The 10,000-nt window shown below is 60.2% G+C and overlaps 2 non-coding genes and 1 pseudogene across 2 annotated transcripts in view; all 3 read right to left on the bottom strand.

Moving 5' to 3' along the window:
• LOC145275182 (large subunit ribosomal RNA) overlaps nt 1-1,739 on the bottom strand; it is a 5,732-nt gene extending 3,993 nt beyond the window's left edge. The window contains exon 1 of the ribosomal RNA XR_013867076.1: nt 1-1,739. This exon is cut by the window's left edge and continues 3,993 nt beyond it. This is a non-coding gene — a ribosomal RNA (large subunit ribosomal RNA).
• Nucleotides 1,740-2,336: 597 nt separating this feature from the next.
• On the bottom strand, nt 2,337-2,494 carry LOC145275163 (5.8S ribosomal RNA). The gene has a single exon (XR_013867067.1). It is a non-coding gene; the product is annotated as a 5.8S ribosomal RNA (ribosomal RNA).
• Nucleotides 2,495-2,890: 396 nt separating this feature from the next.
• Nucleotides 2,891-5,268, bottom strand: LOC145275173 (small subunit ribosomal RNA; annotated as a pseudogene).
• Between the last annotated feature and the right edge of the window lie 4,732 nt (nt 5,269-10,000).

Genomic DNA, 10,000 nt, shown 5'->3' with positions numbered 1-10,000 from the left:
GTCCCCTCTCGGGGAGGAGGGAAAAACAACCGCACGTCAGCCACGAGCCTTCCCTCTCCTATCTCTCTCGGGAAGAGAGAAAAAAGGAAAAGTTGCGGGCACCGCAGCAGCGACGGCGGAAGGCCGAAAACGCCGCGCCGGCGGGATCGGGCACGGCTCGGAGGCGGGTGAGGCGAGGAGAAGACGACGCACGAGACCGACGACACCCCCCGACGACCCCCGGACGACTTTGCCACGACACCTCTCCCGATCGACGCCCTCCTACACGCTCTCTCGCTTTCGCTTCGCCTTCGGGGTTAGTCAGAGGTGGCCCCTACGACTCGCGAACGGCCAGGACTCCTCGGTCCGTGTTTCAAGACGGGTCGGGTGGGTTGCCGATGCACGTCGCTGACCCGGGGTGGCGGGCGGCTCGAGTAAAAAAGCGTCGCCGAGCGACCTCTCCCGGAAACGGAAACGGGCGCGGGCGGGGTTGCCCCCGACAAGAACCCGAAACGTCGGCGAGGTGCGTGACGGCGAGGCCGCGCCAGTCCTATCCCGCCTCTCATCGCGCACGCGCCCGAGACGGTGGGGGCGCCTAAGGAGCGACACACAGAGTGCGTCGCCCGCACGCGACTTCCGGCGGGATCAAAACGGGACCGGCTCGCCACGTGTAACGGATCGTGTCAGATTTCCTCCGTTCCCGGCAGAAAGGGGCAGTTACGTTCGCGGGCCCGACGGCCGGTGGCCCCCGGACTTCACAAGGTGGGAAGACGGGGGTTTTCAGGGTGATGAAACGCCTGCCGCCTACGGAAAAAAAACCCGCGTGTTCGACCTGCACGCCGGGAACGGGTCGCGACGACGGGACCGGAGGGGAAGTGCGTCCGGTGCCGGCCGCGCGGAGGTCGCGCCGAAGCGCCCGCGCCATGATTACGCCGAGCGATGAGAAGGGGACGGGTGCAGCGGAGTCGCGCGCGGAGGGAGCAGGAGGAAAGAAGAAGCGGCGGCGACGGATGCGGCGGGTTAGGGCCCGGCGGCAGCAGCGATCGAGAGGACGAGTCCCCTCCGTCGCAGCCAACCGACGCAGCCACCTACCGACGCCGCGGTCGTCACCACGTTTCCCTTCCCGCTATCCACGCGGCCCGTCTCCTTCGTCGGCGACGCGGGCACAAAAGCTGGCCCGCGGAGAACGAGTTCCCCGCGGACACGACGAACGACGACCTGTGCCGCGACGGCCTCTCTTTCAAGAACACACATCGAGTTTGGGCTCGAGCCTAGGCAGCACCGGACTGAGTCCCCCCGCGATCGCGGTGAGCGGTCCCACCCGTTTACCCCTGGGCGGTTTCACGTTCTCTTGAACTCTCTCTCCAAAGTTCTTTTCAACTTTCCCTCACGGTACTTGTCGACTATCGGACTCGTCCCGGTATTTAGCCTTGGATGGAGCTTACCACCCGATTTGGGCTGCGTTCCCAAGCAACCCGACTCTCGGATCGAAGGCCGTCGCTCGCCGTCCGCACCGAATGGGCCTGGCACCCGCCGCGGGCGGCCCCGATCGAGGGAACTCCGAACTATGCGAGACGAAAACGAACGGCTGCCTTCGACCCATGCGCCACACGTCCCGAAGCCTTTAACTTGCGACGGGATTCGGCGTTGGGCTTCTCCCGGTTCACTCGCCGTTACTAAGGGAATCCCGGGTTGGTTTCTTTTCCTCCGCTTAGCGATATGCTTAAGTTCAGCGGGTCGTCTCGTCCGAGCCGAGGGCGGCGGTTTTTAGTAGAGTGTGGTGTTTGGAGGAGAGGAATCTCGATCGGTACCCTCCGTGTGACGACGGCTGGCCGATATAGCGCCCGTCCGACCGAAAATGAAGAAGCCAACAATTAAAAAAAAAAGCGTGGGTCCTCCCCATCCGACGTTGCCTACGACGCGGCCACCTTTTTACGGTGCGACGGCCGTGCTCGTCGCGCTGCTCGAGGCGTCGCTGAGAGACACCTTCATGAGGCAGAGAGCGAGACGAGCAGGCGGCGCTTACGTCGGCAGTCGGTTAGGTCGGTGCTTTTTTTTTTGTTTTGTTCTCCCTTCGGCTGCTTTCGGACAGACTCCTCCTGCTCCTCCTCCACAGTGTTTCTTCACGCGGTCGAAAAGGGAAAAGACTCCGCGGTCTGCCAGCGGGAGACGAAGGAGGAGGCCGGAGAGGGTTTTAAAAAAAAAAAAGACATTGAAAGGAGTCAATTCTTTTTTTATTTTTCTTCCCCCCTCGTCACTCGCTCCTGCGACGTCCCGGTTACCACCGTGCCGAGGACCGGGCGGGCACGGGGACGGCAAGATGTCGTTTCGTTAACGGAGAAAGACATGTAACGTTCCGCCTCTCGACCGGACGTGGCCCCGAGACAAGGGATCTCGGGGCCGCAATGTGCGTTCGAGGTGTCGATGTTCACTGAGTCCTGCAATTCGCATCAGTTCTCGCGGCTGGCCGCGCTCTTCATCGACGGACGAGCCGAGTGATCCCCCGTCCAGGGTTCAGCACTTGGGTTTTTTATATTAGTTTTTGTTTATATAGATTTAGTAGTGTGCGAGGAGGTCTGTGCGAGGAGGCGTGACGGCATTGCAATGTCGCGAGTAGTTTGTTTTTAGCTAGCGGCGGTGGCACAGCGGCTGCAAAAAAAACAAAAAACGATAAAGCGGCGACAAGGCAAAGAAGAAGCGGCCATCACTTGCGGTGGGGCGAAAAAACAAACAGGTGGTAAGACGCGGAAGCAAGCAAGAAGAGCTGGGGCTTTAAAAACCTCCGCGTCACCACAAATCTATCTCTCGCTCCGCCTTTTATAGGTTTGTTTGCGCGCATTCGAGGCGTTGACGCCGACAGACAGAGGAGGTAGGCCGGAAAACAACAAACCAGTCTCGAACGGGAAAACGGTAATGATCCTTCCGCAGGTTCACCTACGGAAACCTTGTTACGACTTTTACTTCCTCTAAACGATCGGGTTCGGTCGTCTTCTCCAGGCATCGAACGCCGAGGCGTAGATGCACGAGTGTCGTGACGGACACGTCGCGCACTGCCCGGCGGCGTCGTCGGCCAGATCCGAGGGACCTCACCGGACCGTTCGATCGGTAGTAGCGACGGGCGGTGTGTACAAAGGGCAGGGACGTGATCGACGCGGGCTGTTGACCCCGCGCCTACCGGGAATTCCTCGTTCACGGGGTTGGTTACAGGCCCCGATCCCTATCACGGGAGGTGGTTCAGAGGTTTCCCAACCCTCTCGGGCCGGGGCGAAGTCCCCGCTGATACCTCCAGTGTAGCGCGCGTGCGGGCCCCGGACATCTAAGGGCATCACAGACCTGTTATCGCTCCGCCTCGTGTGGCTTTCTGCCACCCGTCCCTCTAAGAAGTGCGTGAGAAAACCGACCCGGACCCGAGCGCCACGGAGGACGCCGAGCCCGCCGTAAAAATCACTGACATCGGCGCACTAGTTAGCAGGCCGGAGTCTCGTTCGTTATCGGAATCAACCAGACGGATCGCTCCACCAACTAAGAACGGCCATGCACCACCACCCACCGAATCGAGAAAGAGCTATCGATCTGTCAATCCTACCGGTGTCCGGACCGGGTGAGTTTTCCCGTGTTGAGTCAAATTAAGCCGCAGGCTCCACTCCTGGTGGTGCCCTTCCGTCAATTCCTTTAAGTTTCAGCTTTGCAACCATACTCCCCCCGGAACCGAACTCTGGTTTCCCGCAGGCTACCCGCCGGGTCATGGAAGCGAACGCCGGCGGATCGCCGGTCGGCATCGTTTACGGTCGGAACTACGACGGTATCTGATCGTCTTCGAACCTCCGACTTTCGCTCTTGATCGAGGAAAACGTGCTTGCCACACGCCATCGCTGCAGTTCGTCTTGCGACGATCCAAGAATTTCACCTCTAACGTCGCAATACGAGTGGCCCCGACCGCTCCCTTCGATCATTGCCTCGCCGTAGACGGAGACCGACAGACGTAGACGAGGCCCTCTTCCATCATTCCATGCTTATCGTATGCAAGCTTGAACAGCCCGCTCTGAGCACTCTAATTTTTTCAAAGTGAACGTACCGGCCGCCGCGGACACTCGGTTAAGAGCACCCTTGGAGGAGAAACCGCCGACCGCAACACGCGCGCAGACAAGACACGAAGCAGGGACTCGGAGCGGACCGGGGGGTTCAAAAAAAAAGAGGAACGCGCGGAAAGGGAGAGGGAGAGAAGCGCGGGGGTCAGAGTGCGGGGATGCGAATGAACACACCCAAACACACACACGTAGCACCCCCCCGTTAGACTACTCCCGGAACCGAACCGACGACCACTTGTTTTTTTTTTCCCGGATCCCGATCACGACCTCCTCGTCCACCTCGCCGGCAGGGACCGCGTGGCGGGTATGCTAGCGGTTGACACCGGCGGAAAGGGCCGGGAATGCGAACGGACGACCAAAGTCAACGACGGACGATGGCGCCGCCGCCCCGGGGCCGCGTTGCGCGACCACGAACCCGAGTTCGGACTACGAGCTTTTTAACCGCAACAACTTTAATATACGCTACCGGAGCTGGAAATTACCGCGGCTGCTGGCACCAGACTTGCCCTCCGGTTGGTCCTCGTTAACGGATTTGAAGTGTACTCATTCCGATCGCGGGGCCTCGACAGAGTCCCGCGTCGTTATTTTTCGTCACTACCTCCCCGTGCCGGGAGTGGGTAATTTGCGCGCCTGCTGCCTTCCTTGGATGTGGTAGCCGTTTCGCATGCTCCCTCTCCGGAATCGAACCCCGATTCCCCGTTACCCGTAGTAACCACGGTAGGCACTTAACCGACCGTCGACAGTTGATAGGGCGGACCCTCGAGAGACCCGTCGCCGGGCGTGAAAGCTCGTGCGATCGACCAGTGAGTTATCCAGAGTCACCAAAGCGGAGCGCGCCGCCCTATGAGCCCCGCCACCGAACGGACCCGCGAGCGGGAACGCCGACGACGGGAGGACGGAATGACGCGCATCGGTCTCAGTCTAATATGTAGCGCCGCGACCCGGAACGGCCGACGCGGGTGCCAGCGCGCGAGGCGTGGCGACGACGGCGCGCCGACCGATCGCGGCCTGTGTCACATGTATTAGCTCTAGAATTGCCACAGTTATCCATCGCCTCCGAGGAGGAATACGGTCCCGAGGATTAGGTCCGGTTCCTGAGCCATTCGCGGTTTCGCCCGTTCTAATGCGTGGCGTGAACTTACACTTGCATGGCTTAAGCTTTGAGACAAGCATATGACTACTGGCAAGGATCAACCAGGTATCGTTGGAATTTGGGACTTTGTTTCGACAGAACGACAGACCGACCGACCGACCGACCGACATAAGACAGACAACTACAACGACGGGCACGTGTTTATTTGTTTTTCGAGGAGGTTCGCCGTCAGTAGAAGCGCGCTGCCCGCGCTGATGGCCTCTTTTTTGTTTCTCCCCTGACTTGGACCGAGACCGAGACTCAAAGAACGAAAGCGACCAACGTCGACAACAACAACGACAACGGCACCCTTGACAGCGATACATACGAACAAACGACAAGCAGCACGACGGCAGTGCACACGGACATCGAGGGTCAAGGTGCAGACTGAACTCGCCGAGGTCGTCGTCATCGTGGTCGCCATCGATTCCGTCTCGTCGTCGTCGTCGTCAACGTCCACGTCACAGCCGGCCGAGAAGAGAGAACAGACGACAGCGTCGACAACAACAACATCGACAACGGCACCCTTGACAGCGATACATACGACAAACGACAAACAGCACGACGGCAGTGCACACGGACATCGGAGGTCAAGGTGCAGACTGGAATCGTCGAGGTCGTCGTCATCGTGGTCGCCATCGATGCCGTCTCGTCGTCGTCGTCGTCGTCTTCGTCGTCGTCGTCGTCATCAACGTACCAACCGACCGAGACGAGAGAGCAAGCAACAACGTCGACAACAACAACGACAACGGCACCCTTGACAGCGATACATACGACAAACGACAAACAGCACGACGGCAGTGCACACGGACATCGGAGGTCAAGGTGCAGACTGAACTCGTCGAGGTCGTCGTCATCGTGGTCGCCATCGATGCCGTCTCGTCGTCGTCGTCGTCTCCGTCGTCGTCGTCGTCGTCGCCAACGTCAACGTCAACATCACAGCCGTCATCGGGGAGGAGCTGGACCAGGGCAGCGGCGGCCGTAAATTTTCCCGTCACCTTCGTCGTCGCCTTCGTCGACCGACCGACCGACCGGCGTCGTGTTCGTGCTCGGAAAACCGAGGAGAGACAACGTGCACATGGCGCGTTCTCGCAAGCGGCTCCTCGGTCCGATTTTTTTGGGCGGCTTTTTCGAGCTTTTTTTTTTTCTCACCCTTTCGTCCGTGCGACGGGCCGAACGTTAGGGGAAAAAAAAAAAAAAAAAAAACGACAACAACGCGGCGGACCGGGCGAACAACATCGTCGACACACACGACATTGACGACCGGTCCCCCTTTTCACAATCGCATCGAGATAAAAACGAACGAGTCCGATTCGAGCACCGAGTCGCGAGCGGGAGGACTGTCGGTGCAAGTATCGATCACTGACGTGAGCGCTTCGCCGGACAGAGGATGGCTCATCCGGCAGCCCGTGCAAATCGACGGTATGGGAAGAACGAACAAGAAGAGCAACGACTTGATCGGCGGCTTGGGAACTGCGGGACGGTGAAAACGGGTTAATCGACTGCGACCACGACTGCCTCGATCGATCTTCTTTGGCGCTAACAAAGGTGGAGGTGGCGCAAGAAGGGACTAGCGCTATCACCGTCCACGTATCAGAAGATGCGGCGGCAGACGTCGACGCTTATGCGTTGTCGGACGAGGAAGTCGCTGCAGCACGTGTACCGCGAGCGGGACGTCCAAGGTTTTGCCAGACGGAAAGAAATCGGGTGTCAGCGAACGTTCACACGGCTGTGAGATCGGACGCTGACAGGAGTAGGAGGCGGCAGGCAGGCGGCGGTTACGGCGGCGGCGCCTGCTGCTGCTCATCCTCCTGTTTGCTGCGGCGACTTCCAGGACGGGAGAGCATCGAACAACGTACGTATGGTTACAAGGGGATCAGGATCTACATAGTGCATCCCCCGCGGCTATTTTTGTTTGTTTGTTCGCTCGTTCGTTAATTCGTTCGTTCGTTCGTTCGTTCGTTACAATGTACGTTTTTCCGTTCGACGGCGGCAGAGAGCGGCGGCGTTTCTCCCTAATCCCGGAGGATTTATCGGTCGCACAGCGATGGGTCGTTCGGCCGATCATCGAAAGATTCGCAGGTAGTGGTTGAATGGCAGAACGGCAGCAACAACAGCGGCGGCTGAGAGCGGCGAACGCTGAGGCGGAAGCAGAAGCTGCAGCAAACGTATCGGCTAAACATGGTGGACATAGATATGGCTGACGACGCGGGTACCACGACGACTATGGAACCAGGAAAAGGAGCCGTTAGTTGTTCCAACATATCGTTCGACACGTCGAGCAGCCCTAGGTCCACGGAGAAGCACACACACGTACCACGTATTATAACCTAACGACGATGAGCGGGCGCACGGTTGGCAGGAACGAAGGCGGCGGATCAAAACAAGTTGGAGCGCGGGGCGACAGCGATAACGGTGACAGCCCTAGGCGGCGGAGATGCCACTTTCTGACGCCTTTGCGACAAGCCCGTAGAGACGTTCCGGACCACCACGAGGCAAAGAGTCGCTGCTCCGACGAACCGACACACCAAAGTGTGCTTCCTACCGAACATGTTTTATAAAACTTTCAAACTGGAAAACCCCAGAAATGGTGTTGGTATTTGTCCAGACCCACCTCCGACACCTGAAAATGGTGGTCAAAAAAAACGTCGATTATACGAAGCGACATTTCCTGGTCGGCGATTTTCCAGTTTTACGCCTACTGCCACATGGGGATGTCGGTAGGCGTCGCAAAGTGCCTTCTCGTAGGCTAGGCACACCAGGACTTTGTCATTTTTTTCCCCCTCGACATTCCTGGTCCGGTCTATTCCGATTTTACACCTACCGCCATGTGGGGGTGGCAGTAGGCGTCGAAAAGTGCCTTCTCGACCGCTAGCGACACCACTACTTTATCGAGCTCTGGAGGCCCGCACACCGACCCGGGGGCCGCGGAGTCGACCCCGGGGGCCTCCGCCTCTCGCCGCCGCTCACTTGGACGCCTTCCGCAACCTGTGGTCCCGCTCGGGGCCGCCGGGAGCCTCGCCGACCTGACCGGTGTCGGTAGGCGTCTGGAAGCGCCCGGCCGACCTGGACGAGGTCCCCCTGGCCCCCGGGGGACACCCCTTAGTTGGATGGGGGTGCTGTCCCGGGCACACATGCAACCCGCGGCCGCCTACCGACAGCCCCCGTCGCTCGATCGCTACTCCTTTCCAACATATGTCGGAGAAGCCGGGCGGTTGTGAAACCCCAGAAATGGTGTTGGTATTCGTCCAGACCCACCTCCGACACCTGAAAATGGTGGTCAAAAAAAACGTCGATTATACGAAGCGACATTTCTGGTCGGCGATTTTCCAGTTTTGCGCCTACCGCCATGTGGGGGTGGCAGTAGGCGTCGAAAAGTGCCTTCTCGACCGCTAGCGACACCACTACTTTATCGAGCTCTGGAGGCCCGCACACCGACCCGGGGGCCGCGGAGTCGACCCCGGGGGCCTCCGCCTCTCGCCGCCGCTCACTTGGACGCCTTCCGCAACCTGTGGTCCCGCTCGGGGCCGCCGGGAGCCTCGCCGACCTGACCGGTGTCGGTAGGCGTCTGGAAGCGCCCGGCCGACCTGGACGAGGTCCCCCTGGCCCCCGGGGGACACCCCTTAGTTGGATGGGGGTGCTGTCCCGGGCACACATGCAACCCGCGGCCGCCTACCGACAGCCCCCGTCGCTCGATCGCTACTCCTTTCCAACATATGTCGGAGAAGCCGGGCGGTTGTGAAACCCCAGAAATGGTGTTGGTATTCGTCCAGACCCACCTCCGACACCTGAAAATGGTGGTCAAAAAAAACGTCGATTATACGAAGCGACATTTCTGGTCGGCGATTTTCCAGTTTTGCGCCTACCGCCATGTGGGGGTGGCAGTAGGCGTCGAAAAGTGCCTTCTCGACCGCTAGCGACACCACTACTTTATCGAGCTCTGGAGGCCCGCACACCGACCCGGGGGCCGCGGAGTCGACCCCGGGGGCCTCCGCCTCTCGCCGCCGCTCACTTGGACGCCTTCCGCAACCTGTGGTCCCGCTCGGGGCCGCCGGGAGCCTCGCCGACCTGACCGGTGTCGGTAGGCGTCTGGAAGCGCCCGGCCGACCTGGACGAGGTCCCCCTGGCCCCCGGGGGACACCCCTTAGTTGGATGGGGGTGCTGTCCCGGGCACACATGCAACCCGCGGCCGCCTACCGACAGCCCCCGTCGCTCGATCGCTACTCCTTTCCAACATATGTCGGAGAAGCCGGGCGGTTGTGAAACCCCAGAAATGGTGTTGGTATTCGTCCAGACCCACCTCCGACACCTGAAAATGGTGGTCAAAAAAAACGTCGATTATACGAAGCGACATTTCTGGTCGGCGATTTTCCAGTTTTGCGCCTACCGCCATGTGGGGGTGGCAGTAGGCGTCGAAAAGTGCCTTCTCGACCGCTAGCGACACCACTACTTTATCGAGCTCTGGAGGCCCGCACACCGACCCGGGGCCGCGGAGTCGACCCCGGGGGCCTCCGCCTCTCGCCGCCGCTCACTTGGACGCCTTCCGCAACCTGTGGTCCCGCTCGGGGCCGCCGGGAGCCTCGCCGACCTGACCGGTGTCGGTAGGCGTCTGGAAGCGCCCGGCCGACCTGGACGAGGTCCCCCTGGCCCCCGGGGGACACCCCTTAGTTGGATGGGGGTGCTGTCCCGGGCACACATGCAACCCGCGGCCGCCTACCGACAGCCCCCGTCGCTCGATCGCTACTCCTTTCCAACATATGTCGGAGAAGCCGGGCGGTTGTGAAACCCCAGAAATGGTGTT

This window comes from Euprymna scolopes, unplaced genomic scaffold (genome assembly GCF_053919585.1).
Source record: "Euprymna scolopes isolate OS-2025 unplaced genomic scaffold, ASM5391958v1 sca63, whole genome shotgun sequence".
NCBI lineage: Eukaryota > Metazoa > Mollusca > Cephalopoda > Sepiida > Sepiolidae > Euprymna > Euprymna scolopes.
Note: the sequence above shows the minus strand (reverse complement) of the source record. Positions and strands in the feature narration are given on the sequence as shown.